Source organism: Carcharodon carcharias, chromosome 31, assembly GCF_017639515.1.
Source record: "Carcharodon carcharias isolate sCarCar2 chromosome 31, sCarCar2.pri, whole genome shotgun sequence".
Classification (NCBI taxonomy): Eukaryota; Metazoa; Chordata; class Chondrichthyes; order Lamniformes; family Lamnidae; genus Carcharodon; species Carcharodon carcharias.
Genome location: NC_054497.1, coordinates 32806275 through 32833876, shown reverse-complemented (window position 1 = coordinate 32833876; position 27602 = coordinate 32806275). Strand labels below are relative to the sequence as shown.

General features: G+C 44.9%; 14 non-coding genes across 14 annotated transcripts; all 14 read right to left on the bottom strand.

The window, feature by feature from the left end:
* Positions 1 to 357: 357 nt before the first annotated feature.
* On the bottom strand, positions 358 to 548 carry LOC121271842. Its single transcript, XR_005941766.1, has one exon. It is a non-coding gene; the product is annotated as a U2 spliceosomal RNA (small nuclear RNA).
* Positions 549 to 2407: 1859 nt separating this feature from the next.
* On the bottom strand, positions 2408 to 2598 carry LOC121271906. The gene has a single exon (XR_005941822.1). It is a non-coding gene; the product is annotated as a U2 spliceosomal RNA (small nuclear RNA).
* Positions 2599 to 4460: 1862 nt separating this feature from the next.
* Positions 4461 to 4652, bottom strand: LOC121271908. The gene has a single exon (XR_005941824.1). It is a non-coding gene; the product is annotated as a U2 spliceosomal RNA (small nuclear RNA).
* Positions 4653 to 6518: 1866 nt separating this feature from the next.
* On the bottom strand, positions 6519 to 6701 carry LOC121271909. Its single transcript, XR_005941825.1, has one exon. It is a non-coding gene; the product is annotated as a U2 spliceosomal RNA (small nuclear RNA).
* Positions 6702 to 8561: 1860 nt separating this feature from the next.
* Positions 8562 to 8752, bottom strand: LOC121271843. Its single transcript, XR_005941767.1, has one exon. It is a non-coding gene; the product is annotated as a U2 spliceosomal RNA (small nuclear RNA).
* A 1860-nt stretch (positions 8753 to 10612) lies between these two features.
* LOC121271897 lies at positions 10613 to 10803 on the bottom strand. Its single transcript, XR_005941813.1, has one exon. It is a non-coding gene; the product is annotated as a U2 spliceosomal RNA (small nuclear RNA).
* Positions 10804 to 12661: 1858 nt separating this feature from the next.
* On the bottom strand, positions 12662 to 12852 carry LOC121271841. The gene has a single exon (XR_005941765.1). It is a non-coding gene; the product is annotated as a U2 spliceosomal RNA (small nuclear RNA).
* A 1862-nt stretch (positions 12853 to 14714) lies between these two features.
* Positions 14715 to 14905, bottom strand: LOC121271840. The gene has a single exon (XR_005941764.1). It is a non-coding gene; the product is annotated as a U2 spliceosomal RNA (small nuclear RNA).
* A 1862-nt stretch (positions 14906 to 16767) lies between these two features.
* LOC121271847 lies at positions 16768 to 16950 on the bottom strand. Its single transcript, XR_005941770.1, has one exon. It is a non-coding gene; the product is annotated as a U2 spliceosomal RNA (small nuclear RNA).
* Positions 16951 to 18810: 1860 nt separating this feature from the next.
* Positions 18811 to 19001, bottom strand: LOC121271902. The gene has a single exon (XR_005941818.1). It is a non-coding gene; the product is annotated as a U2 spliceosomal RNA (small nuclear RNA).
* A 1860-nt stretch (positions 19002 to 20861) lies between these two features.
* On the bottom strand, positions 20862 to 21052 carry LOC121271896. Its single transcript, XR_005941812.1, has one exon. It is a non-coding gene; the product is annotated as a U2 spliceosomal RNA (small nuclear RNA).
* Positions 21053 to 22910: 1858 nt separating this feature from the next.
* LOC121271876 lies at positions 22911 to 23101 on the bottom strand. The gene has a single exon (XR_005941793.1). It is a non-coding gene; the product is annotated as a U2 spliceosomal RNA (small nuclear RNA).
* A 1860-nt stretch (positions 23102 to 24961) lies between these two features.
* Positions 24962 to 25152, bottom strand: LOC121271898. Its single transcript, XR_005941814.1, has one exon. It is a non-coding gene; the product is annotated as a U2 spliceosomal RNA (small nuclear RNA).
* A 1859-nt stretch (positions 25153 to 27011) lies between these two features.
* Positions 27012 to 27202, bottom strand: LOC121271875. The gene has a single exon (XR_005941792.1). It is a non-coding gene; the product is annotated as a U2 spliceosomal RNA (small nuclear RNA).
* Positions 27203 to 27602: the final 400 nt, after the last annotated feature.

Below are 27602 nucleotides of genomic sequence, written 5' to 3'. Positions count from 1 at the left end.
TTACAATATATACATTCCGTCATGCTATTGGACGTGGGGCAATGTGGTGATGAGGTAGTACGGTCAACTGCCCAGTTTTCACACATCGATGCGCAGACTGATCAACACGGAGAAAGCGTTTGAGAGGTGTATTTGCAAGTGAAAGATGCTGCTGTATGAGTGGCGTAGAGTATTTGAGAGATGAGAGTGCTGTCTGTGAGTGTTGGGTGAGCGTGCGTGTTTTTTGTGCGTAGCTAGTGCGGGTGAGTGTGAGAGAAAGAAAGAAAGTTGGGTTTTGAAACATGAACATGCTGAAAAGTAAAGAAAGCAGACATTTGTAAGAATACTACTTTTAGCATTGAAAATGCCCTGGAAAAAGGGAGGTGCACCGTTGCCAGATATACTGCAATACTGAGTCAAGGCGTGGAGCAGACAGAGAAAGCCCCTATTCCATCCACCTGTCTCAAAAATCAATTTAATATACAGTCCCCAGATAAGGGCCATATCAGATATTAAACTGATAAGAACAGATACTACACTGGATCTTAGCCAAAAGGCCGAGAAGCGATGCCAGCGCCGCTCTTGACTTCCCCGAGTGCCAAATGCCTTCCCTCCTTTAAAGCAGACTGTCAGCGTTCAATAACTTATATATATATACATATATATCTATATAAGCACTGACGGTTTCACTTTTGCCATATTTCTCCCGCATTTCTAATTGGAACAGAAGGTTAATTTACGGAAGTTGCCTTTGTTCTCCCTTTTTCAGTGAGACTGCATCAGAGTTATGTAGATGGCAAGTATTCCACCAATCAGATGCGAGAGGCTTGTGCCTATCCGCATGGAGGTCACTGTCAGAGACTGCTGTGGACCATCTTTGGAAAGCAGTTGCGTGTCTTGCAGGGCATGAGTGACAATGCAGCAGCCAACTGTGCAGAGCTGCACATGTAGAATCCTAGAATGGTTACAGCAAATAGGAGGCCATTCGGCCTGTCATGTCTGTGCTAGCTCTCTGCAAGAGCAACTCCCCTAGTGCCGCTCACCTGCCTTTCCCCCGTAGCCCTGCAAATATTTTCTCTTCAGATCATTATCGGATTCTCTTTTGAAAGCCACTCTTGAAAATGCCTGCTGCACACTCTCAGGCAGTGCATTGCAGATTCTAACCACTCGCTGAGCAAGAAGGTTTCTCCTCATGTCGCCTTGGTTCTTTTGCCAAACACCTTAAATGGGGGTCCTCCATGTTGTGTTTTCCACCTTACGCAAAGACACCGACGACACAAAGAGGATTGTTAGCTGAATTCTTTGATTTGAAAAGATGAAATATATACAATAATATCTGGGACAGCTCCTATCTTCGGCCCGATAATCATACATGAGTATATACGTCACACCCTGCCTGGCGATGCACAGCAATTTTAGATACGCTCCTTAAAGGTATACCACAACAACTCCAAGTTGTACCCTTAAATAATAAGAACTATTTACATTACAACAAATTGTTCTTCTGCGTTTGAACATACAATTGTACAAAGTGATCACCTTATGAGTCTCTGGAACAGAATGGTGGTTTGTTGATACTGTGAAGTTGGTTTGAGATTGCTATACGTTCTCACAATTCTGGTTGTCTGTAGGAGTGTTGCGCTGGGATCGTGTCTTAGATCGCGTTCTGCTCGCGATAGGGTTACTTGGTGTTTCTTGTTCTGGTACTTCCCTGATTCGCCATCGGTTTCTTCACAACGGGTGCTCGTACTTGATATGATCATGGTTCTGGACAGATGCTGGTGACTTCTGCCAGATTTCAGGTTCCATCGGTTGGGTGTTGTAGTCATACCTTTTGTCCAATGTTTAAGTTGGGTGATTCTTTGCTCATGTGCGTCCTTCGCCACCACCTTCAGTGAATGCATCACCTACTCCTGGATGCATGGAGAAACGATGAGTGGGCAGGGTTGTTCGTACTGTAATCCTGCTGCTGAAGGAGTGGTTGCACTGAGCGCTGTTGCTCTAAGGTGTAGCATTGTGACAGGCCGTCACGAGCCTTGTTTACTTTGTCGACATTTCATAAGTAAGGACTTTACAATATATACATTCCGGCATGCTATTGGACGTGGGGCAATGTGGTGATGAGGTAGTACGGTCAACTGCCCAGTTTTCACACATCGATGCGCAGACTGATCAACACGGAGAAAGCGTTTGAGAGGTGTATTTGCAAGTGAAAGATGCTGCTGTATGAGTGGCGTAGAGTATTTGAGAGATGAGAGTGCTGTCTGTGAGTGTTGGGTGAGCGTGCGTGTTTTTTGTGCGTAGCTAGTGCGGGTGAGTGTGAGAGAAAGAAAGAAAGTTGGGTTTTGAAACATGAACATGCTGAAAAGTAAAGAAAGCAGACATTTGTAAGAATACTACTTTTAGCATTGAAAATGCCCTGGAAAAAGGGAGGTGCACCGTTGCCAGATATACTGCAATACTGAGTCAAGGCGTGGAGCAGACAGAGAAAGCCCCTATTCCATCTACCTGTCTCAAAAATCAATTTAATATACAGTCCCCAGATAAGGGCCATATCAGATATTAAACTGATAAGAACAGATACTACACTGGATCTTAGCCAAAAGGCCGAGAAGCGATGCCAGCGCCGCTCTTGACTTCCCCGAGTGCCAAATGCCTTCCCTCCTTTAAAGCAGACTGTCAGCGTTCAATAACTTATATATATATATACATATATATCTATATAAGCACTGACGGTTTCACTTTTGCCATATTTCTCCCGGCATTTCTAATTGGAACAGAAGGTTAATTTACGGAAGTTGCCTTTGTTCTCCCTTTTTCAGTGAGACTGCATCAGAGTTATGTAGATGGCAAGTATTCCACCAATCAGATGCGAGAGGCTTGTGCCTATCCGCATGGAGGTCACTGTCAGAGACTGCTGTGGACCATCTTTGGAAAGCAGTTGCGTGTCTTGCAGGGCATGAGTGACAATGCAGCAGCCAACTGTGCAGAGCTGCACATGTAGAATCCTAGAATGGTTACAGCAAATAGGAGGCCATTCGGCCTGTCATGTCTGTGCTAGCTCTCTGCAAGAGCAACTCCCCTAGTGCCGCTCACCTGCCTTTCCCCCGTAGCCCTGCAAATATTTTCTCTTGCGATCATTATCGGATTCTCTTTTGAAAGCCACTCTTGAAAATGCCTGCTGCACACTCTCAGGCAGTGCATTGCAGATTCTAACCACTCGCTGAGCAAGAAGGTTTCTCCTCATGTCGCCTTGGTTCTTTTGCCAAACACCTTAAATGGGGGTCCTCCATGTTGTGTTTTCCACCTTACGCAAAGACACCGACGACACAAAGAGGATTGTTAGCTGAATTCTTTGATTTGAAAAGATGAAATATATACAATAATATCTGGGACAGCTCCTATCTTCGGCCCGATAATCATACATGAGTATATACGTCACACCCTGCCTGGCGATGCACAGCAATTTTAGATACGCTCCTTAAAGGTATACCACAACAACTCCAAGTTGTACCCTTAAATAATAAGAACTATTTACATTACAACAAATTGTTCTTCTGCGTTTGAACATACAATTGTACAAAGTGATCACCTTATGAGTCTCTGGAACAGAATGGTGGTTTGTTGATACTGTGAAGTTGGTTTGAGATTGCTATACGTTCTCACAATTCTGGTTGTCTGTAGGAGTGTTGCGCTGGGATCGTGTCTTAGATCGCGTTCTGCTCGCGATAGGGTTACTTGGTGTTTCTTGTTCTGGTACTTCCCTGATTCGCCATCGGTTTCTTCACAACGGGTGCTCGTACTTGATATGATCATGGTTCTGGACAGATGCTGGTGACTTCTGCCAGATTTCAGGTTCCATCGGTTGGGTGTTGTAGTCATACCTTTTGTCCAATGTTTAAGTTGGGTGATTCTTTGCTCATGTGCGTCCTTCGCCACCACCTTCAGTGAATGCATCACCTACTCCTGGATGCATGGAGAAACGATGAGTGGGCAGGGTTGTTCGTACTGTAATCCTGCTGCTGAAGGAGTGGTTGCACTGAGCGCTGTTGCTCTAAGGTGTAGCATTGTGACAGGCCGTCACGAGCCTTGTTTACTTTGTCGACATTTCATAAGTAAGGACTTTACAATATATACATTCCGTCATGCTATTGGACGTGGGGCAATGTGGTGATGAGGTAGTACGGTCAACTGCCCAGTTTTCACACATCGATGCGCAGACTGATCAACACGGAGAAAGCGTTTGAGAGGTGTATTTGCAAGTGAAAGATGCTGCTGTATGAGTGGCGTAGAGTATTTGAGAGATGAGAGTGCTGTCTGTGAGTGTTGGGTGAGCGTGCGTGTTTTTTGTGCGTAGCTAGTGCGGGTGAGTGTGAGAGAAAGAAAGAAAGTTGGGTTTTGAAACATGAACATGCTGAAAAGTAAAGAAAGCAGACATTTGTAAGAATACTACTTTTAGCATTGAAAATGCCCTGGAAAAAGGGAGGTGCACCGTTGCCAGATATACTGCAATACTGAGTCAAGGCGTGGAGCAGACAGAGAAAGCCCCTATTCCATCCACCTGTCTCAAAAATCAATTTAATATACAGGTCCCCAGATAAGGGCCATATCAGATATTAAACTGATAAGAACAGATACTACACTGGATCTTAGCCAAAAGGCCGAGAAGCGATGCCAGCGCCGCTCTTGACTTCCCCGAGTGCCAAATGCCTTCCCTCCTTTAAAGCAGACTGTCAGCGTTCAATAACCTATATATATATATATATACATATATATCTATATAAGCACTGACGGTTTCACTTTTGCCATATTTCTCCCGGCATTTCTAATTGGAACAGAAGGTTAATTTACAGAAGTTGCCTTTGTTCTCCCTTTTTCAGTGAGACTGCATCAGAGTTATGTAGATGGCAAGTATTCCACCAATCAGATGCGAGAGGCTTGTGCCTATCCGCATGGAGGTCACTGTCAGAGACTGCTGTGGACCATCTTTGGAAAGCAGTTGCGTGTCTTGCAGGGCATGAGTGACAATGCAGCAGCCAACTGTGCAGAGCTGCACATGTAGAATCCTAGAATGGTTACAGCAAATAGGAGGCCATTCGGCCTGTCATGTCTGTGCTAGCTCTCTGCAAGAGCAACTCCCCTAGTGCCGCTCACCTGCCTTTCCCCCGTAGCCCTGCAAATATTTTCTCTTGCGATCATTATCGGATTCTCTTTTGAAAGCCACTCTTGAAAATGCCTGCTGCACACTCTCAGGCAGTGCATTGCAGATTCTAACCACTCGCTGAGCAAGAAGGTTTCTCCTCATGTCGCCTTGGTTCTTTTGCCAAACACCTTAAATGGGGGTCCTCCATGTTGTGTTTTCCACCTTACGCAAAGACACCGACGACACAAAGAGGATTGTTAGCTGAATTCTTTGATTTGAAAAGATGAAATATATACAATAATATCTGGGACAGCTCCTATCTTCGGCCCGATAATCATACATGAGTATATACGTCACACCCTGCCTGGCGATGCACAGCAATTTTAGATACGCTCCTTAAAGGTATACCACAACAACTCCAAGTTGTACCCTTAAATAATAAGAACTATTTACATTACAACAAATTGTTCTTCTGCGTTTGAACATACAATTGTACAAAGTGATCACCTTATGAGTCTCTGGAACAGAATGGTGGTTTGTTGATACTGTGAAGTTGGTTTGAGATTGCTATACGTTCTCACAATTCTGGTTGTCTGTAGGAGTGTTGCGCTGGGATCGTGTCTTAGATCGCGTTCTGCTCGCGATAGGGTTACTTGGTGTTTCTTGTTCTGGTACTTCCCTGATTCGCCATCGGTTTCTTCACAACGGGTGCTCGTACTTGATATGATCATGGTTCTGGACAGATGCTGGTGACTTCTGCCAGATTTCAGGTTCCATCGGTTGGGTGTTGTAGTCATACCTTTTGTCCAATGTTTAAGTTGGGTGATTCTTTGCTCATGTGCGTCCTTCGCCACCACCTTCAGTGAATGCATCACCTACTCCTGGATGCATGGAGAAACGATGAGTGGGCAGGGTTGTTCGTACTGTAATCCTGCTGCTGAAGGAGTGGTTGCACTGAGCGCTGTTGCTCTAAGGTGTAGCATTGTGACAGGCCGTCACGAGCCTTGTTTACTTTGTCGACATTTCATAAGTAAGGACTTTACAATATATACATTCCGGCATGCTATTGGACGTGGGGCAATGTGGTGATGAGGTAGTACGGTCAACTGCCCAGTTTTCACACATCGATGCGCAGACTGATCAACACGGAGAAAGCGTTTGAGAGGTGTATTTGCAAGTGAAAGATGCTGCTGTATGAGTGGCGTAGAGTATTTGAGAGATGAGAGTGCTGTCTGTGAGTGTTGGGTGAGCGTGCGTGTTTTTTGTGCGTAGCTAGTGCGGGTGAGTGTGAGAGAAAGAAAGAAAGTTGGGTTTTGAAACATGAACATGCTGAAAAGTAAAGAAAGCAGACATTTGTAAGAATACTACTTTTAGCATTGAAAATGCCCTGGAAAAAGGGAGGTGCACCGTTGCCAGATATACTGGGTCAAGGCGTGGAGCGGACAGAGAAAGCCCCTATTCCATCTCCCTGTCTCAAAAATCAATTTAATATACGGTCCCCAGATAAGGGACATATCAGATATTAAACTGATAAGAACAGATACTACACTTGATCTTAGCCAAAAGGCCGAGAAGCGATACCAGCGCTGCTCTTGACTTCCCCGAGTGCCAAATGCCTTCCCTCCTTTAAAGCAGACTGTCAGAGTTCAATAACATATATATATATACATATATATCTATATAAGCACTGACGGTTTCACTTTTGCCATATTTCTCCCAGCATTTCTAATTGGAACAGAAGGTTAATTTACGGAAGTTGCCTTTGTTCTCCCTTTTACAGTGAGACTGCATCAGAGTTATGTAGATGGCAAGTATTCCACCAATCAGATGCGAGAGGCTTGTGCCTATCCGCATGGAGGTCACTGTCAGAGACTGCTGTGGACCATCTTTGGAAAGCAGTTGCGTGTCTTGCAGGGCATGAGTGACAATGCAGCAGCCAACTGTGCAGAGCTGCACATGTAGAATCCTAGAATGGTTACAGCAAATAGGAGGCCATTCGGCCTGTCGTGTCTGTGCTAGCTCTCTGCAAGAGCAACTCCCCTAGTGCCGCTCACCTGCCTTTCCCCCGTAGCCCTGCAAATATTTTCTCTTCAGATCATTATCGGATTCTCTTTTGAAAGCCACTCTTGAAAATGCCTGCTGCACACTCTCAGGCAGTGCATTGCAGATTCTAACCACTCGCTGAGCAAGAAGGTTTCTCCTCATGTCGCCTTGGTTCTTTTGCCAAACACCTTAAATGGGGGTCCTCCATGTTGTGTTTTCCACCTTACGCAAAGACACCGACGACACAAAGAGGATTGTTAGCTGAATTCTTTGATTTGAAAAGATGAAATATATACAATAATATCTGGGACAGCTCCTATCTTCGGCCCGATAATCATACATGAGTATATACGTCACACCCTGCCTGGCGATGCACAGCAATTTTAGATACGCTCCTTAAAGGTATACCACAACAACTCCAAGTTGTACCCTTAAATAATAAGAACTATTTACATTACAACAAATTGTTCTTCTGCGTTTGAACATACAATTGTACAAAGTGATCACCTTATGAGTCTCTGGAACAGAATGGTGGTTTGTTGATACTGTGAAGTTGGTTTGAGATTGCTATACGTTCTCACAATTCTGGTTGTCTGTAGGAGTGTTGCGCTGGGATCGTGTCTTAGATCGCGTTCTGCTCGCGATGGGGTTACTTGGTGTTTCTTGTTCTGGTACTTCCCTGATTCGCCATCGGTTTCTTCACAACGGGTGCTCGTACTTGATATGATCATGGTTCTGGACAGATGCTGGTGACTTCTGCCGGATTTCAGGTTCCATCGGTTGGGTGTTGTAGTCATACCTTTTGTCCAATGTTTAAGTTGGGTGATTCTTTGCTCATGTGCGTCCTTCGCCACCACCTTCAGTGAATGCATCACCTACTCCTGGATGCATGGAGAAACGATGAGTGGGCAGGGTTGTTCGTACTGTAATCCTGCTGCTGAAGGAGTGGTTGCACTGAGCGCTGTTGCTCTAAGGTGTAGCATTGTGACAGGCCGTCACGAGCCTTGTTTACTTTGTCGACATTTCATAAGTAAGGACTTTACAATATATACATTCCGGCATGCTATTGGACGTGGGGCAATGTGGTGATGAGGTAGTACGGTCAACTGCCCAGTTTTCACACATCGATGCGCAGACTGATCAACACGGAGAAAGCGTTTGAGAGGTGTATTTGCAAGTGAAAGATGCTGCTGTATGAGTGGCGTAGAGTATTTGAGAGATGAGAGTGCTGTCTGTGAGTGTTGGGTGAGCATGCGTGTTTTTTGTGCGTAGCTAGTGCGGGTGAGTGTGAGAGAAAGAAAGAAAGTTGGGTTTTGAAACATGAACATGCTGAAAAGTAAAGAAAGCAGACATTTGTAAGAATACTACTTTTAGCATTGAAAATGCCCTGGAAAAAGGAAGGTGCACCTTTGACAGATATACTGCAATACTGGGTCAAGGCGTGGAGCGGACAGAGAAAGCCCCTATTCCATCTACCTGTCTCAAAAATCAATTTAATATACAGTCCCCAGATAAGGGCCATATCAGATATTAAACTGATAAGAACAGATACTACACTGGATCTTAGCCAAAAGGCCGAGAAGCGATGCCAGCGCCGCTCTTGACTTCCCCGAGTGCCAAATGCCTTCCCTCCTTTAAAGCAGACTGTCAGCGTTCAATAACTTATATATATATACATATATATCTATATAAGCACTGACGGTTTCACTTTTGCCATATTTCTCCCGGCATTTCTAATTGGAACAGAAGGTTAATTTACGGAAGTTGCCTTTGTTCTCCCTTTTTCAGTGAGACTGCATCAGAGTTATGTAGATGGCAAGTATTCCACCAATCAGATGCGAGAGGCTTGTGCCTATCCGCATGGAGGTCACTGTCAGAGACTGCTGTGGACCATCTTTGGAAAGCAGTTGCGTGTCTTGCAGGGCATGAGTGACAATGCAGCAGCCAACTGTGCAGAGCTGCACATGTAGAATCCTAGAATGGTTACAGCAAATAGGAGGCCATTCGGCCTGTCATGTCTGTGCTAGCTCTCTGCAAGAGCAACTCCCCTAGTGCCGCTCACCTGCCTTTCCCCCGTAGCCCTGCAAATATTTTCTCTTGCGATCATTATCGGATTCTCTTTTGAAAGCCACTCTTGAAAATGCCTGCTGCACACTCTCAGGCAGTGCATTGCAGATTCTAACCACTCGCTGAGCAAGAAGGTTTCTCCTCATGTCGCCTTGGTTCTTTTGCCAAACACCTTAAATGGGGGTCCTCCATGTTGTGTTTTCCACCTTACGCAAAGACACCGACGACACAAAGAGGATTGTTAGCTGAATTCTTTGATTTGAAAAGATGAAATATATACAATAATATCTGGGACAGCTCCTATCTTCGGCCCGATAATCATACATGAGTATATACGTCACACCCTGCCTGGCGATGCACAGCAATTTTAGATACGCTCCTTAAAGGTATACCACAACAACTCCAAGTTGTACCCTTAAATAATAAGAACTATTTACATTACAACAAATTGTTCTTCTGCGTTTGAACATACAATTGTACAAAGTGATCACCTTATGAGTCTCTGGAACAGAATGGTGGTTTGTTGATACTGTGAAGTTGGTTTGAGATTGCTATACGTTCTCACAATTCTGGTTGTCTGTAGGAGTGTTGCGCTGGGATCGTGTCTTAGATCGCGTTCTGCTCGCGATAGGGTTACTTGGTGTTTCTTGTTCTGGTACTTCCCTGATTCGCCATCGGTTTCTTCACAACGGGTGCTCGTACTTGATATGATCATGGTTCTGGACAGATGCTGGTGACTTCTGCCAGATTTCAGGTTCCATCGGTTGGGTGTTGTAGTCATACCTTTTGTCCAATGTTTAAGTTGGGTGATTCTTTGCTCATGTGCGTCCTTCGCCACCACCTTCAGTGAATGCATCACCTACTCCTGGATGCATGGAGAAACGATGAGTGGGCAGGGTTGTTCGTACTGTAATCCTGCTGCTGAAGGAGTGGTTGCACTGAGCGCTGTTGCTCTAAGGTGTAGCATTGTGACAGGCCGTCACGAGCCTTGTTTACTTTGTCGACATTTCATAAGTAAGGACTTTACAATATATACATTCCGTCATGCTATTGGACGTGGGGCAATGTGGTGATGAGGTAGTACGGTCAACTGCCCAGTTTTCACACATCGATGCGCAGACTGATCAACACGGAGAAAGCGTTTGAGAGGTGTATTTGTAAGTGAAAGATGCTGCTGTATGAGTGGCGTAGAGTATTTGAGAGCTGAGAGTGCTGTCTGTGAGTGTTGGGTGAGCGTGCGTGTTTTTTGTGCGTAGCTAGTGCGGGTGAGTGTGAGAGAAAGAAAGAAAGTTGGGTTTTGAAACATGAACATGCTGAAAAGTGAAGAAAGCAGACGTTTGTAAGAATACTACTTTTAGCATTGAAAATGCCCTGGAAAAAGGGAGGTGCACCGTTGCCAGATATACTGCAATACTGGGTCAAGGCGTGGAGCGGACAGAGAAAGCCCCTATTCCATCTCCCTGTCTCAAAAATCAATTTAATATACGGTCCCCAGATAAGGGACATATCAGATATTAAACTGATAAGAACAGACACTACACTTGATCTTAGCCAAAAGGCCGAGAAGCGATGCCAGCGCCGCTCTTGACTTCCCCGAGTGCCAAATGCCTTCCCTCCTTTAAAGCAGACTGTCAGAGTTCAATAACATATATATATACATATATATCTATATAAGCACTGACGGTTTCACTTTTGCCATATTTCTCCCAGCATTTCTAATTGGAACAGAAGGTTAATTTACGGAAGTTGCCTTTGTTCTCCATTTTACAGTGAGACTGCATCAGAGTTATGTAGATGGCAAGTATTCCACCAATCAGATGCGAGAGGCTTGTGCCTATCCGCATGGAGGTCACTGTCAGAGACTGCTGTGGACCATCTTTGGAAAGCAGTTGCGTGTCTTGCAGGGCATGAGTGACATTTCAGCAGCCAACTGTGCAGAGCTGCACATGTAGAATCCTAGAATGGTTACAGCAAATAGGAGGCCATTCGGCCTGTCGTGTCTGTGCTAGCTCTCTGCAAGAGCAACTCCCCTAGTGCCACTCACCTGCCTTTCCCCCGTAGCCCTGCAAATATTTTCTCTTCAGATCATTATCGGATTCTCTTTTGAAAGCCACTCTTGAAAATGCCTGCTGCACACTCTCAGGCAGTGCATTGCAGATTCTAACCACTCGCTGAGCAAGAAGGTTTCTCCTCATGTCGCCTTGGTTCTTTTGCCAAACACCTTAAATGGGGGTCCTCCATGTTGTGTTTTCCACCTTACGCAAAGACACCGACGACACAAAGAGGATTGTTAGCTGAATTCTTTGATTTGAAAAGATGAAATATATACAATAATATCTGGGACAGCTCCTATCTTCGGCCCGATAATCATACATGAGTATATACGTCACACCCTGCCTGGCGATGCACAGCAATTTTAGATACGCTCCTTAAAGGTATACCACAACAACTCCAAGTTGTACCCTTAAATAATAAGAACTATTTACATTACAACAAATTGTTCTTCTGCGTTTGAACATACAATTGTACAAAGTGATCACCTTATGAGTCTCTGGAACAGAATGGTGGTTTGTTGATACTGTGAAGTTGGTTTGAGATTGCTATACGTTCTCACAATTCTGGTTGTCTGTAGGAGTGTTGCGCTGGGATCGTGTCTTAGATCGCGTTCTGCTCGCGATGGGGTTACTTGGTGTTTCTTGTTCTGGTACTTCCCTGATTCGCCATCGGTTTCTTCACAACGGGTGCTCGTACTTGATATGATCATGGTTCTGGACAGATGCTGGTGACTTCTGCCAGATTTCAGGTTCCATCGGTTGGGTGTTGTAGTCATACCTTTTGTCCAATGTTTAAGTTGGGTGATTCTTTGCTCATGTGCGTCCTTCGCCACCACCTTCAGTGAATGCATCACCTACTCCTGGATGCATGGAGAAACGATGAGTGGGCAGGGTTGTTCGTACTCTAATCCTGCTGCTGAAGGAGTGGTTGCACTGAGCGCTGTTGCTCTAAGGTGTAGCATTGTGACAGGCCGTCACGAGCCTTGTTTACTTTGTCGACATTTCATAAGTAAGGACTTTACAATATATACATTCCGGCATGCTATTGGACGTGGGGCAATGTGGTGATGAGGTAGTACGGTCAACTGCCCAGTTTTCACACATCGATGCGCAGACTGATCAACACGGAGAAAGCGTTTGAGAGGTGTATTTGCAAGTAAAAGATGCTGCTGTATGAGTGGCGTAGAGTATTTGAGAGATGAGAGTGCTGTCTGTAAGTGTTGGGTGAGCGTGCGTGTTTTTTGTGCGTAGCTAGTGCGGGTGAGTGTGAGAGAAAGAAAGAAAGTTGGGTTTTGAAACATGAACATGCTGAAAAGTAAAGAAAGCAGACATTTGTAAGAATACTACTTTTAGCATTGAAAATGCCCTGGAAAAAGGGAGGTGCACCGTTGCCAGATATACTGCAATACTGAGTCAAGGCGTGGAGCAGACAGAGAAAGCCCCTATTCCATCCACCTGTCTCAAAAATCAATTTAATATACAGTCCCCAGATAAGGGCCATATCAGATATTAAACTGATAAGAACAGATACTACACTGGATCTTAGCCAAAAGGCCGAGAAGCGATGCCAGCGCCGCTCTTGACTTCCCCGAGTGCCAAATGCCTTCCCTCCTTTAAAGCAGACTGTCAGCGTTCAATAACTTATATATATATATACATATATATCTATATAAGCACTGACGGTTTCACTTTTGCCATATTTCTCCCGGCATTTCTAATTGGAACAGAAGGTTAATTTACGGAAGTTGCCTTTGTTCTCCCTTTTTCAGTGAGACTGCATCAGAGTTATGTAGATGGCAAGTATTCCACCAATCAGATGCGAGAGGCTTGTGCCTATCCGCATGGAGGTCACTGTCAGAGACTGCTGTGGACCATCTTTGGAAAGCAGTTGCGTGTCTTGCAGGGCATGAGTGACAATGCAGCAGCCAACTGTGCAGAGCTGCACATGTAGAATCCTAGAATGGTTACAGCAAATAGGAGGCCATTCGGCCTGTCATGTCTGTGCTAGCTCTCTGCAAGAGCAACTCCCCTAGTGCCGCTCACCTGCCTTTCCCCCGTAGCCCTGCAAATATTTTCTCTTGCGATCATTATCGGATTCTCTTTTGAAAGCCACTCTTGAAAATGCCTGCTGCACACTCTCAGGCAGTGCATTGCAGATTCTAACCACTCGCTGAGCAAGAAGGTTTCTCCTCATGTCGCCTTGGTTCTTTTGCCAAACACCTTAAATGGGGGTCCTCCATGTTGTGTTTTCCACCTTACGCAAAGACACCGACGACACAAAGAGGATTGTTAGCTGAATTCTTTGATTTGAAAAGATGAAATATATACAATAATATCTGGGACAGCTCCTATCTTCGGCCCGATAATCATACATGAGTATATACGTCACACCCTGCCTGGCGATGCACAGCAATTTTAGATACGCTCCTTAAAGGTATACCACAACAACTCCAAGTTGTACCCTTAAATAATAAGAACTATTTACATTACAACAAATTGTTCTTCTGCGTTTGAACATACAATTGTACAAAGTGATCACCTTATGAGTCTCTGGAACAGAATGGTGGTTTGTTGATACTGTGAAGTTGGTTTGAGATTGCTATACGTTCTCACAATTCTGGTTGTCTGTAGGAGTGTTGCGCTGGGATCGTGTCTTAGATCGCGTTCTGCTCGCGATAGGGTTACTTGGTGTTTCTTGTTCTGGTACTTCCCTGATTCGCCATCGGTTTCTTCACAACGGGTGCTCGTACTTGATATGATCATGGTTCTGGACAGATGCTGGTGACTTCTGCCAGATTTCAGGTTCCATCGGTTGGGTGTTGTAGTCATACCTTTTGTCCAATGTTTAAGTTGGGTGATTCTTTGCTCATGTGCGTCCTTCGCCACCACCTTCAGTGAATGCATCACCTACTCCTGGATGCATGGAGAAACGATGAGTGGGCAGGGTTGTTCGTACTGTAATCCTGCTGCTGAAGGAGTGGTTGCACTGAGCGCTGTTGCTCTAAGGTGTAGCATTGTGACAGGCCGTCACGAGCCTTGTTTACTTTGTCGACATTTCATAAGTAAGGACTTTACAATATATACATTCCGTCATGCTATTGGACGTGGGGCAATGTGGTGATGAGGTAGTACGGTCAACTGCCCAGTTTTCACACATCGATGCGCAGACTGATCAACACGGAGAAAGCGTTTGAGAGGTGTATTTGCAAGTGAAAGATGCTGCTGTATGAGTGGCGTAGAGTATTTGAGAGATGAGAGTGCTGTCTGTGAGTGTTGGGTGAGCGTGCGTGTTTTTTGTGCGTAGCTAGTGCGGGTGAGTGTGAGAGAAAGAAAGAAAGTTGGGTTTTGAAACATGAACATGCTGAAAAGTAAAGAAAGCAGACATTTGTAAGAATACTACTTTTAGCATTGAAAATGCCCTGGAAAAAGGGAGGTGCACCGTTGCCAGATATACTGCAATACTGAGTCAAGGCGTGGAGCAGACAGAGAAAGCCCCTATTCCATCCACCTGTCTCAAAAATCAATTTAATATACAGTCCCCAGATAAGGGCCATATCAGATATTAAACTGATAAGAACAGATACTACACTGGATCTTAGCCAAAAGGCCGAGAAGCGATGCCAGCGCCGCTCTTGACTTCCCCGAGTGCCAAATGCCTTCCCTCCTTTAAAGCAGACTGTCAGCGTTCAATAACTTATATATATATATACATATATATCTATATAAGCACTGACGGTTTCACTTTTGCCATATTTCTCCCGGCATTTCTAATTGGAACAGAAGGTTAATTTACGGAAGTTGCCTTTGTTCTCCCTTTTTCAGTGAGACTGCATCAGAGTTATGTAGATGGCAAGTATTCCACCAATCAGATGCGAGAGGCTTGTGCCTATCCGCATGGAGGTCACTGTCAGAGACTGCTGTGGACCATCTTTGGAAAGCAGTTGCGTGTCTTGCAGGGCATGAGTGACAATGCAGCAGCCAACTGTGCAGAGCTGCACATGTAGAATCCTAGAATGGTTACAGCAAATAGGAGGCCATTCGGCCTGTCATGTCTGTGCTAGCTCTCTGCAAGAGCAACTCCCCTAGTGCCGCTCACCTGCCTTTCCCCCGTAGCCCTGCAAATATTTTCTCTTCAGATCATTATCGGATTCTCTTTTGAAAGCCACTCTTGAAAATGCCTGCTGCACACTCTCAGGCAGTGCATTGCAGATTCTAACCACTCGCTGAGCAAGAAGGTTTCTCCTCATGTCGCCTTGGTTCTTTTGCCAAACACCTTAAATGGGGGTCCTCCATGTTGTGTTTTCCACCTTACGCAAAGACACCGACGACACAAAGAGGATTGTTAGCTGAATTCTTTGATTTGAAAAGATGAAATATATACAATAATATCTGGGACAGCTCCTATCTTCGGCCCGATAATCATACATGAGTATATACGTCACACCCTGCCTGGCGATGCACAGCAATTTTAGATACGCTCCTTAAAGGTATACCACAACAACTCCAAGTTGTACCCTTAAATAATAAGAACTATTTACATTACAACAAATTGTTCTTCTGCGTTTGAACATACAATTGTACAAAGTGATCACCTTATGAGTCTCTGGAACAGAATGGTGGTTTGTTGATACTGTGAAGTTGGTTTGAGATTGCTATACGTTCTCACAATTCTGGTTGTCTGTAGGAGTGTTGCGCTGGGATCGTGTCTTAGATCGCGTTCTGCTCGCGATAGGGTTACTTGGTGTTTCTTGTTCTGGTACTTCCCTGATTCGCCATCGGTTTCTTCACAACGGGTGCTCGTACTTGATATGATCATGGTTCTGGACAGATGCTGGTGACTTCTGCCAGATTTCAGGTTCCATCGGTTGGGTGTTGTAGTCATACCTTTTGTCCAATGTTTAAGTTGGGTGATTCTTTGCTCATGTGCGTCCTTCGCCACCACCTTCAGTGAATGCATCACCTACTCCTGGATGCATGGAGAAACGATGAGTGGGCAGGGTTGTTCGTACTGTAATCCTGCTGCTGAAGGAGTGGTTGCACTGAGCGCTGTTGCTCTAAGGTGTAGCATTGTGACAGGCCGTCACGAGCCTTGTTTACTTTGTCGACATTTCATAAGTAAGGACTTTACAATATATACATTCCGTCATGCTATTGGACGTGGGGCAATGTGGTGATGAGGTAGTACGGTCAACTGCCCAGTTTTCACACATCGATGCGCAGACTGATCAACACGGAGAAAGCGTTTGAGAGGTGTATTTGCAAGTGAAAGATGCTGCTGTATGAGTGGCGTAGAGTATTTGAGAGATGAGAGTGCTGTCTGTGAGTGTTGGGTGAGCGTGCGTGTTTTTTGTGCGTAGCTAGTGCGGGTGAGTGTGAGAGAAAGAAAGAAAGTTGGGTTTTGAAACATGAACATGCTGAAAAGTAAAGAAAGCAGACATTTGTAAGAATACTACTTTTAGCATTGAAAATGCCCTGGAAAAAGGGAGGTGCACCGTTGCCAGATATACTGGGTCAAGGCGTGGAGCGGACAGAGAAAGCCCCTATTCCATCTCCCTGTCTCAAAAATCAATTTAATATACGGTCCCCAGATAAGGGACATATCAGATATTAAACTGATAAGAACAGACACTACACTTGAGCTTAGCCAAAAGGCCGAGAAGCGATGCCAGCGCCGCTCTTGACTTCCCCGAGTGCCAAATGCCTTCCCTCCTTTAAAGCAGACTGTCAGAGTTCAATAACATATATATATATACATATATATCTATATAAGCACTGACGGTTTCACTTTTGCCATATTTCTCCCAGCATTTCTAATTGGAACAGAAGGTTAATTTACGGAAGTTGCCTTTGTTCTCCATTTTACAGTGAGACTGCATCAGAGTTATGTAGATGGCAAGTATTCCACCAATCAGATGCGAGAGGCTTGTGCCTATCCGCATGGAGGTCACTGTCAGAGACTGCTGTGGACCATCTTTGGAAAGCAGTTGCGTGTCTTGCAGGGCATGAGTGACATTTCAGCAGCCAACTGTGCAGAGCTGCACATGTAGAATCCTAGAATGGTTACAGCAAATAGGAGGCCATTCGGCCTGTCGTGTCTGTGCTAGCTCTCTGAAAGAGCAACTCCCCTAGTGCCACTCACCTGCCTTTCCCCCGTAGCCCTGCAAATATTTTCTCTTCAGATCATTATCGGATTCTCTTTTGAAAGCCACTCTTGAAAATGCCTGCTGCACACTCTCAGGCAGTGCATTGCAGATTCTAACCACTCGCTGAGCAAGAAGGTTTCTCCTCATGTCGCCTTGGTTCTTTTGCCAAACACCTTAAATGGGGGTCCTCCATGTTGTGTTTTCCACCTTACGCAAAGACACCGACGACACAAAGAGGATTGTTAGCTGAATTCTTTGATTTGAAAAGATGAAATATATACAATAATATCTGGGACAGCTCCTATCTTCGGCCCGATAATCATACATGAGTATATACGTCACACCCTGCCTGGCGATGCACAGCAATTTTAGATACGCTCCTTAAAGGTATACCACAACAACTCCAAGTTGTACCCTTAAATAATAAGAACTATTTACATTACAACAAATTGTTCTTCTGCGTTTGAACATACAATTGTACAAAGTGATCACCTTATGAGTCTCTGGAACAGAATGGTGGTTTGTTGATACTGTGAAGTTGGTTTGAGATTGCTATACGTTCTCACAATTCTGGTTGTCTGTAGGAGTGTTGCGCTGGGATCGTGTCTTAGATCGCGTTCTGCTCGCGATGGGGTTACTTGGTGTTTCTTGTTCTGGTACTTCCCTGATTCGCCATCGGTTTCTTCACAACGGGTGCTCGTACTTGATATGTTCATGGTTCTGGACAGATGCTGGTGACTTCTGCCGGATTTCAGGTTCCATCGGTTGGGTGTTGTAGTCATACCTTTTGTCCAATGTTTAAGTTGGGTGATTCTTTGCTCATGTGCGTCCTTCGCCACCACCTTCAGTGAATGCATCACCTACTCCTGGATGCATGGAGAAACGATGAGTGGGCAGGGTTGTTCGTACTGTAATCCTGCTGCTGAAGGAGTGGTTGCACTGAGCGCTGTTGCTCTAAGGTGTAGCATTGTGACAGGCCGTCACGAGCCTTGTTTACTTTGTCGACATTTCATAAGTAAGGACTTTACAATATATACATTCCGGCATGCTATTGGACGTGGGGCAATGTGGTGATGAGGTAGTACGGTCAACTGCCCAGTTTTCACACATCGATGCGCAGACTGATCAACACGGAGAAAGCGTTTGAGAGGTGTATTTGCAAGTGAAAGATGCTGCTGTATGAGTGGCGTAGAGTATTTGAGAGACGAGAGTGCTGTCTGTGAGTGTTGGGTGAGCATGCGTGTTTTTTGTGCGTAGCTAGTGCGGGTGAGTGTGAGAGAAAGAAAGAAAGTTGGGTTTTGAAACATGAACATGCTGAAAAGTAAAGAAAGCAGACATTTGTAAGAATACTACTTTTAGCATTGAAAATGCCCTGGAAAAAAGGAGGTGCACCGTTGCCAGATATACTGCAATACTGGGTCAAGGCGTGGAGCGGACAGAGAAAGCCCCTATTCCATCTACCTGTCTCAAAAATCAATTTAATATACAGTCCCCAGATAAGGGCCATATCAGATATTAAACTGATAAGAACAGATACTACACTGGATCTTAGCCAAAAGGCCGAGAAGCGATGCCAGCGCCGCTCTTGACTTCCCCGAGTGCCAAATGCCTTCCCTCCTTTAAAGCAGACTGTCAGCGTTCAATAACTTATATATATATACATATATATCTATATAAGCACTGACGGTTTCACTTTTGCCATATTTCTCCCGGCATTTCTAATTGGAACAGAAGGTTAATTTACGGAAGTTGCCTTTGTTCTCCCTTTTTCAGTGAGACTGCATCAGAGTTATGTAGATGGCAAGTATTCCACCAATCAGATGCGAGAGGCTTGTGCCTATCCGCATGGAGGTCACTGTCAGAGACTGCTGTGGACCATCTTTGGAAAGCAGTTGCGTGTCTTGCAGGGCATGAGTGACAATGCAGCAGCCAACTGTGCAGAGCTGCACATGTAGAATCCTAGAATGGTTACAGCAAATAGGAGGCCATTCGGCCTGTCATGTCTGTGCTAGCTCTCTGCAAGAGCAACTCCCCTAGTGCCGCTCACCTGCCTTTCCCCCGTAGCCCTGCAAATATTTTCTCTTGCGATCATTATCGGATTCTCTTTTGAAAGCCACTCTTGAAAATGCCTGCTGCACACTCTCAGGCAGTGCATTGCAGATTCTAACCACTCGCTGAGCAAGAAGGTTTCTCCTCATGTCGCCTTGGTTCTTTTGCCAAACACCTTAAATGGGGGTCCTCCATGTTGTGTTTTCCACCTTACGCAAAGACACCGACGACACAAAGAGGATTGTTAGCTGAATTCTTTGATTTGAAAAGATGAAATATATACAATAATATCTGGGACAGCTCCTATCTTCGGCCCGATAATCATACATGAGTATATACGTCACACCCTGCCTGGCGATGCACAGCAATTTTAGATACGCTCCTTAAAGGTATACCACAACAACTCCAAGTTGTACCCTTAAATAATAAGAACTATTTACATTACAACAAATTGTTCTTCTGCGTTTGAACATACAATTGTACAAAGTGATCACCTTATGAGTCTCTGGAACAGAATGGTGGTTTGTTGATACTGTGAAGTTGGTTTGAGATTGCTATACGTTCTCACAATTCTGGTTGTCTGTAGGAGTGTTGCGCTGGGATCGTGTCTTAGATCGCGTTCTGCTCGCGATAGGGTTACTTGGTGTTTCTTGTTCTGGTACTTCCCTGATTCGCCATCGGTTTCTTCACAACGGGTGCTCGTACTTGATATGATCATGGTTCTGGACAGATGCTGGTGACTTCTGCCAGATTTCAGGTTCCATCGGTTGGGTGTTGTAGTCATACCTTTTGTCCAATGTTTAAGTTGGGTGATTCTTTGCTCATGTGCGTCCTTCGCCACCACCTTCAGTGAATGCATCACCTACTCCTGGATGCATGGAGAAACGATGAGTGGGCAGGGTTGTTCGTACTGTAATCCTGCTGCTGAAGGAGTGGTTGCACTGAGCGCTGTTGCTCTAAGGTGTAGCATTGTGACAGGCCGTCACGAGCCTTGTTTACTTTGTCGACATTTCATAAGTAAGGACTTTACAATATATACATTCCGTCATGCTATTGGACGTGGGGCAATGTGGTGATGAGGTAGTACGGTCAACTGCCCAGTTTTCACACATCGATGCGCAGACTGATCAACACGGAGAAAGCGTTTGAGAGGTGTATTTGCAAGTGAAAGATGCTGCTGTATGAGTGGCGTAGAGTATTTGAGAGATGAGAGTGCTGTCTGTGAGTGTTGGGTGAGCGTGCGTGTTTTTTGTGCGTAGCTAGTGCGGGTGAGTGTGAGAGAAAGAAAGAAAGTTGGGTTTTGAAACATGAACATGCTGAAAAGTGAAGAAAGCAGACGTTTGTAAGAATACTACTTTTAGCATTGAAAATGCCCTGGAAAAAGGGAGGTGCACCGTTGCCAGATATACTGCAATACTGGGTCAAGGCGTGGAGCGGACAGAGAAAGCCCCTATTCCATCTCCCTGTCTCAAAAATCAATTTAATATACGGTCCCCAGATAAGGGACATATCAGATATTAAACTGATAAGAACAGACACTACACTTGATCTTAGCCAAAAGGCCGAGAAGCGATGCCAGCGCCGCTCTTGACTTCCCCGAGTGCCAAATGCCTTCCCTCCTTTAAAGCAGACTGTCAGAGTTCAATAACATATATATATACATATATATCTATATAAGCACTGACGGTTTCACTTTTGCCATATTTCTCCCAGCATTTCTAATTGGAACAGAAGGTTAATTTACGGAAGTTGCCTTTGTTCTCCATTTTACAGTGAGACTGCATCAGAGTTATGTAGATGGCAAGTATTCCACCAATCAGATGCGAGAGGCTTGTGCCTATCCGCATGGAGGTCACTGTCAGAGACTGCTGTGGACCATCTTTGGAAAGCAGTTGCGTGTCTTGCAGGGCATGAGTGACAATGCAGCAGCCAACTGTGCAGAGCTGCACATGTAGAATCCTAGAATGGTTACAGCAAATAGGAGGCCATTCGGCCTGTCGTGTCTGTGCTAGCTCTCTGAAAGAGCAACTCCCCTAGTGCCACTCACCTGCCTTTCCCCCGTAGCCCTGCAAATATTTTCTCTTCAGATCATTATCGGATTCTCTTTTGAAAGCCACTCTTGAAAATGCCTGCTGCACACTCTCAGGCAGTGCATTGCAGATTCTAACCACTCGCTGAGCAAGAAGGTTTCTCCTCATGTCGCCTTGGTTCTTTTGCCAAACACCTTAAATGGGGGTCCTCCATGTTGTGTTTTCCACCTTACGCAAAGACACCGACGACACAAAGAGGATTGTTAGCTGAATTCTTTGATTTGAAAAGATGAAATATATACAATAATATCTGGGACAGCTCCTATCTTCGGCCCGATAATCATACATGAGTATATACGTCACACCCTGCCTGGCGATGCACAGCAATTTTAGATACGCTCCTTAAAGGTATACCACAACAACTCCAAGTTGTACCCTTAAATAATAAGAACTATTTACATTACAACAAATTGTTCTTCTGCGTTTGAACATACAATTGTACAAAGTGATCACCTTATGAGTCTCTGGAACAGAATGGTGGTTTGTTGATACTGTGAAGTTGGTTTGAGATTGCTATACGTTCTCACAATTCTGGTTGTCTGTAGGAGTGTTGCGCTGGGATCGTGTCTTAGATCGCGTTCTGCTCGCGATGGGGTTACTTGGTGTTTCTTGTTCTGGTACTTCCCTGATTCGCCATCGGTTTCTTCACAACGGGTGCTCGTACTTGATATGATCATGGTTCTGGACAGATGCTGGTGACTTCTGCCGGATTTCAGGTTCCATCGGTTGGGTGTTGTAGTCATACCTTTTGTCCAATGTTTAAGTTGGGTGATTCTTTGCTCATGTGCGTCCTTCGCCACCACCTTCAGTGAATGCATCACCTACTCCTGGATGCATGGAGAAACGATGAGTGGGCAGGGTTGTTCGTACTCTAATCCTGCTGCTGAAGGAGTGGTTGCACTGAGCGCTGTTGCTCTAAGGTGTAGCATTGTGACAGGCCGTCACGAGCCTTGTTTACTTTGTCGACATTTCATAAGTAAGGACTTTACAATATATACATTCCGGCATGCTATTGGACGTGGGGCAATGTGGTGATGAGGTAGTACGGTCAACTGCCCAGTTTTCACACATCGATGCGCAGACTGATCAACACGGAGAAAGCGTTTGAGAGGTGTATTTGCAAGTGAAAGATGCTGCTGTATGAGTGGCGTAGAGTATTTGAGAGATGAGAGTGCTGTCTGTGAGTGTTGGGTGAGCGTGCGTGTTTTTTGTGCGTAGCTAGTGCGGGTGAGTGTGAGAGAAAGAAAGAAAGTTGGGTTTTGAAACATGAACATGCTGAAAAGTAAAGAAAGCAGACGTTTGTTAGAATACTACTTTTAACATTGAAAATGCCCTGGAAAAAGGGAGGTGCACCGTTGCCAGATATACTGCAATACTGGGTCGATGCGTGGAGCAGACAGAGCAAGCCCCTATTCCATCTACCAGCTCCAAAAATCAATTTAATATACGGTCCCCAGATAAGGGACATATCAGATATTAAACTGATAAGAACAGATACTACACTTGATCTTAGCCAAAAGGCCGAGAAGCGATGCCAGCGCCGCTCTTGACTTCCCCGAGTGCCAAATGCCTTCCCTCCTTTAAAGCAGACTGTCAGCGTTCAATAACTTATATATATATACATATATATCTATATAAGCACTGACGGTTTCACTTTTGCCATATTTCTCCCGGCATTTCTAATTGGAACAGAAGGTTAATTTACGGAAGTTGCCTTTGTTCTCCCTTTTTCAGTGAGACTGCATCAGAGTTATGTAGATGGCAAGTATTCCACCAATCAGATGCGAGAGGCTTGTGCCTATCCGCATGGAGGTCACTGTCAGAGACTGCTGTGGACCATCTTTGGAAAGCAGTTGCGTGTCTTGCAGGGCATGAGTGACATTGCAGCAGCCAACTGTGCAGAGCTGCACATGTAGAATCCTAGAATGGTTACAGCAAATAGGAGGCCATTCGGCCTGTCGTGTCTGTGCTAGCTCTCTGAAAGAGCAACTCCCCTAGTGCCACTCACCTGCCTTTCCCCCGTAGCCCTGCAAATATTTTCTCTTCAGATCATTATCGGATTCTCTTTTGAAAGCCAGTCTTGAAAATGCCTGCTGCACACTCTCAGGCAGTGCATTGCAGATTCTAACCACTCGCTGAGCAAGAAGGTTTCTCCTCATGTCGCCTTGGTTCTTTTGCCAAACACCTTAAATGGGGGTCCTCCATGTTGTGTTTTCCACCTTACGCAAAGACACCGACGACACAAAGAGGATTGTTAGCTGAATTCTTTGATTTGAAAAGATGAAATATATACAATAATATCTGGGACAGCTCCTATCTTCGGCCCGATAATCATACATGAGTATATACGTCACACCCTGCCTGGCGATGCACAGCAATTTTAGATACGCTCCTTAAAGGTATACCACAACAACTCCAAGTTGTACCCTTAAATAATAAGAACTATTTACATTACAACAAATTGTTCTTCTGCGTTTGAACATACAATTGTACAAAGTGATCACCTTATGAGTCTCTGGAACAGAATGGTGGTTTGTTGATACTGTGAAGTTGGTTTGAGATTGCTATACGTTCTCACAATTCTGGTTGTCTGTAGGAGTGTTGCGCTGGGATCGTGTCTTAGATCGCGTTCTGCTCGCGATGGGGTTACTTGGTGTTTCTTGTTCTGGTACTTCCCTGATTCGCCATCGGTTTCTTCACAACGGGTGCTCGTACTTGATATGATCATGGTTCTGGACAGATGCTGGTGACTTCTGCCGGATTTCAGGTTCCATCGGTTGGGTGTTGTAGTCATACCTTTTGTCCAATGTTTAAGTTGGGTGATTCTTTGCTCATGTGCGTCCTTCGCCACCACCTTCAGTGAATGCATCACCTACTCCTGGATGCATGGAGAAACGATGAGTGGGCAGGGTTGTTCGTACTGTAATCCTGCTGCTGAAGGAGTGGTTGCACTGAGCGCTGTTGCTCTAAGGTGTAGCATTGTGACAGGCCGTCACGAGCCTTGTTTACTTTGTCGACATTTCATAAGTAAGGACTTTACAATATATACATTCCGGCATGCTATTGGACGTGGGGCAATGTGGTGATGAGGTAGTACGGTCAACTGCCCAGTTTTCACACATCGATGCGCAGACTGATCAACACGGAGAAAGCGTTTGAGAGGTGTATTTGCAAGTAAAAGATGCTGCTGTATGAGTGGCGTAGAGTATTTGAGAGATGAGAGTGCTGTCTGTGAGTGTTGGGTGAGCGTGCGTGTTTTTTGTGCGTAGCTAGTGCGGGTGAGTGTGAGAGAAAGAAAGAAAGTTGGGTTTTGAAACATGAACATGCTGAAAAGTAAAGAAAGCAGACGTTTGTTAGAATATTACTTTTAACATTGAAAATGCCCTGGAAAAAGGGAGGTGCACCGTTGCCAGATATACTGCAATACTGGGTCGATGCGTGGAGCAGACAGAGCAAGCCCCTATTCCATCTACCGGCTCCAAAAATCAATTTAATATACGGTCCCCAGATAAGGGACATATCAGATATTAAACTGATAAGAACAGACACTACACTTGAGCTTAGCCAAAAGGCCGAGAAGCGATGCCAGCGCTGCTCTTGACTTCCCCGAGTGCCAAATGCCTTCCCTCCTTTAAAGCAGACTGTCAGAGTTCAATAACATACATATATACATATATATCTATATAAGCACTGACGGTTTCACTTTTGCCATATTTCTCCCAGCATTTCTAATTGGAACAGAAGGTTAATTTACGGAAGTTGCCTTTGTTCTCCATTTTACAGTGAGACTGCATCAGAGTTATGTAGATGGCAAGTATTCCACCAATCAGATGCGAGAGGCTTGTGCCTATCCGCATGGAGGTCACTGTCAGAGACTGCTGTGGACCATCTTTGGAAAGCAGTTGCGTGTCTTGCAGGGCATGAGTGACATTTCAGCAGCCAACTGTGCAGAGCTGCACATGTAGAATCCTAGAATGGTTACAGCAAATAGGAGGCCATTCGGCCTGTCGTGTCTGTGCTAGCTCTCTGAAAGAGCAACTCCCCTAGTGCCACTCACCTGCCTTTCCCCCGTAGCCCTGCAAATATTTTCTCTTCAGATCATTATCGGATTCTCTTTTGAAAGCCACTCTTGAAAATGCCTGCTGCACACTCTCAGGCAGTGCATTGCAGATTCTAACCACTCGCTGAGCAAGAAGGTTTCTCCTCATGTCGCCTTGGTTCTTTTGCCAAACACCTTAAATGGGGGTCCTCCATGTTGTGTTTTCCACCTTACGCAAAGACACCGACGACACAAAGAGGATTGTTAGCTGAATTCTTTGATTTGAAAAGATGAAATATATACAATAATATCTGGGACAGCTCCTATCTTCGGCCCGATAATCATACATGAGTATATACGTCACACCCTGCCTGGCGATGCACAGCAATTTTAGATACGCTCCTTAAAGGTATACCACAACAACTCCAAGTTGTACCCTTAAATAATAAGAACTATTTACATTACAACAAATTGTTCTTCTGCGTTTGAACATACAATTGTACAAAGTGATCAGCCTTATGAGTCTCTGGAACAGAATGGTGGTTTGTTGATACTGTGAAGTTGGTTTGAGATTGCTATACGTTCTCACAATTCTGGTTGTCTGTAGGAGTGTTGCGCTGGGATCGTGTCTTAGATCGCGTTCTGCTCGCGATGGGGTTACTTGGTGTTTCTTGTTCTGGTACTTCCCTGATTCGCCATCGGTTTCTTCACAACGGGTGCTCGTACTTGATATGATCATGGTTCTGGACAGATGCTGGTGACTTCTGCCGGATTTCAGGTTCCATCGGTTGGGTGTTGTAGTCATACCTTTTGTCCAATGTTTAAGTTGGGTGATTCTTTGCTCATGTGCGTCCTTCGCCACCACCTTCAGTGAATGCATCACCTACTCCTGGATGCATGGAGAAACGATGAGTGGGCAGGGTTGTTCGTACTGTAATCCTGCTGCTGAAGGAGTGGTTGCACTGAGCGCTGTTGCTCTAAGGTGTAGCATTGTGACAGGCCGGCACGAGCCTTGTTTACTTTGTCGACATTTCATAAGTAAGGACTTTACAATATATACATTCCGGCATGCTATTGGACGTGGGGCAATGTGGTGATGAGGTAGTACGGTCAACTGCCCAGTTTTCACACATCGATGCGCAGACTGATCAACACGGAGAAAGCGTTTGAGAGGTGTATTTGCAAGTGAAAGATGCTGCGGTATGAGTGGCGTAGAGCATTTGAGAGATGAGAGTGCTGTCTGTAAGTGTTGGGTGAGCGTGCGTGTTTTTTGTGCGTAGCTAGTGCGGGTGAGTGTGAGAGAAAGAAAGAAAGTTGGGTTTTGAAACATGAACATGCTGAAAAGTAAAGAAAGCAGACGTTTGTTAGAATACTACTTTTAACATTGAAAATGCCCTGGAAAAAGGGAGGTGCACCGTTGCCAGATATACTGCAATACTGGGTCGATGCGTGGAGCAGACAGAGCAAGCCCCTATTCCATCTACCAGCTCCAAAAATCAATTTAATATACAGTCCCCAGATAAGGGACATATCAGATATTAAACTGATAAGAACAGATACTACACTTGATCTTAGCCAAAAGGCCGAGAAGCGATGCCAGCGCCGCTCTTGACTTCCCCGAGTGCCAAATGCCTTCCCTCCTTTAAAGCAGACTGTCAGCGTTCAATAACTTATATATATATACATATATATCTATATAAGCACTGACGGTTTCACTTTTGCCATATTTCTCCCGGCATTTCTAATTGGAACAGAAGGTTAATTTACGGAAGTTGCCTTTGTTCTCCCTTTTTCAGTGAGACTGCATCAGAGTTATGTAGATGGCAAGTATTCCACCAATCAGATGCGAGAGGCTTGTGCCTATCCGCATGGAGGTCACTGTCAGAGACTGCTGTGGACCATCTTTGGAAAGCAGTTGCGTGTCTTGCAGGGCATGAGTGACAATGCAGCAGCCAACTGTGCAGAGCTGCACATGTAGAATCCTAGAATGGTTAC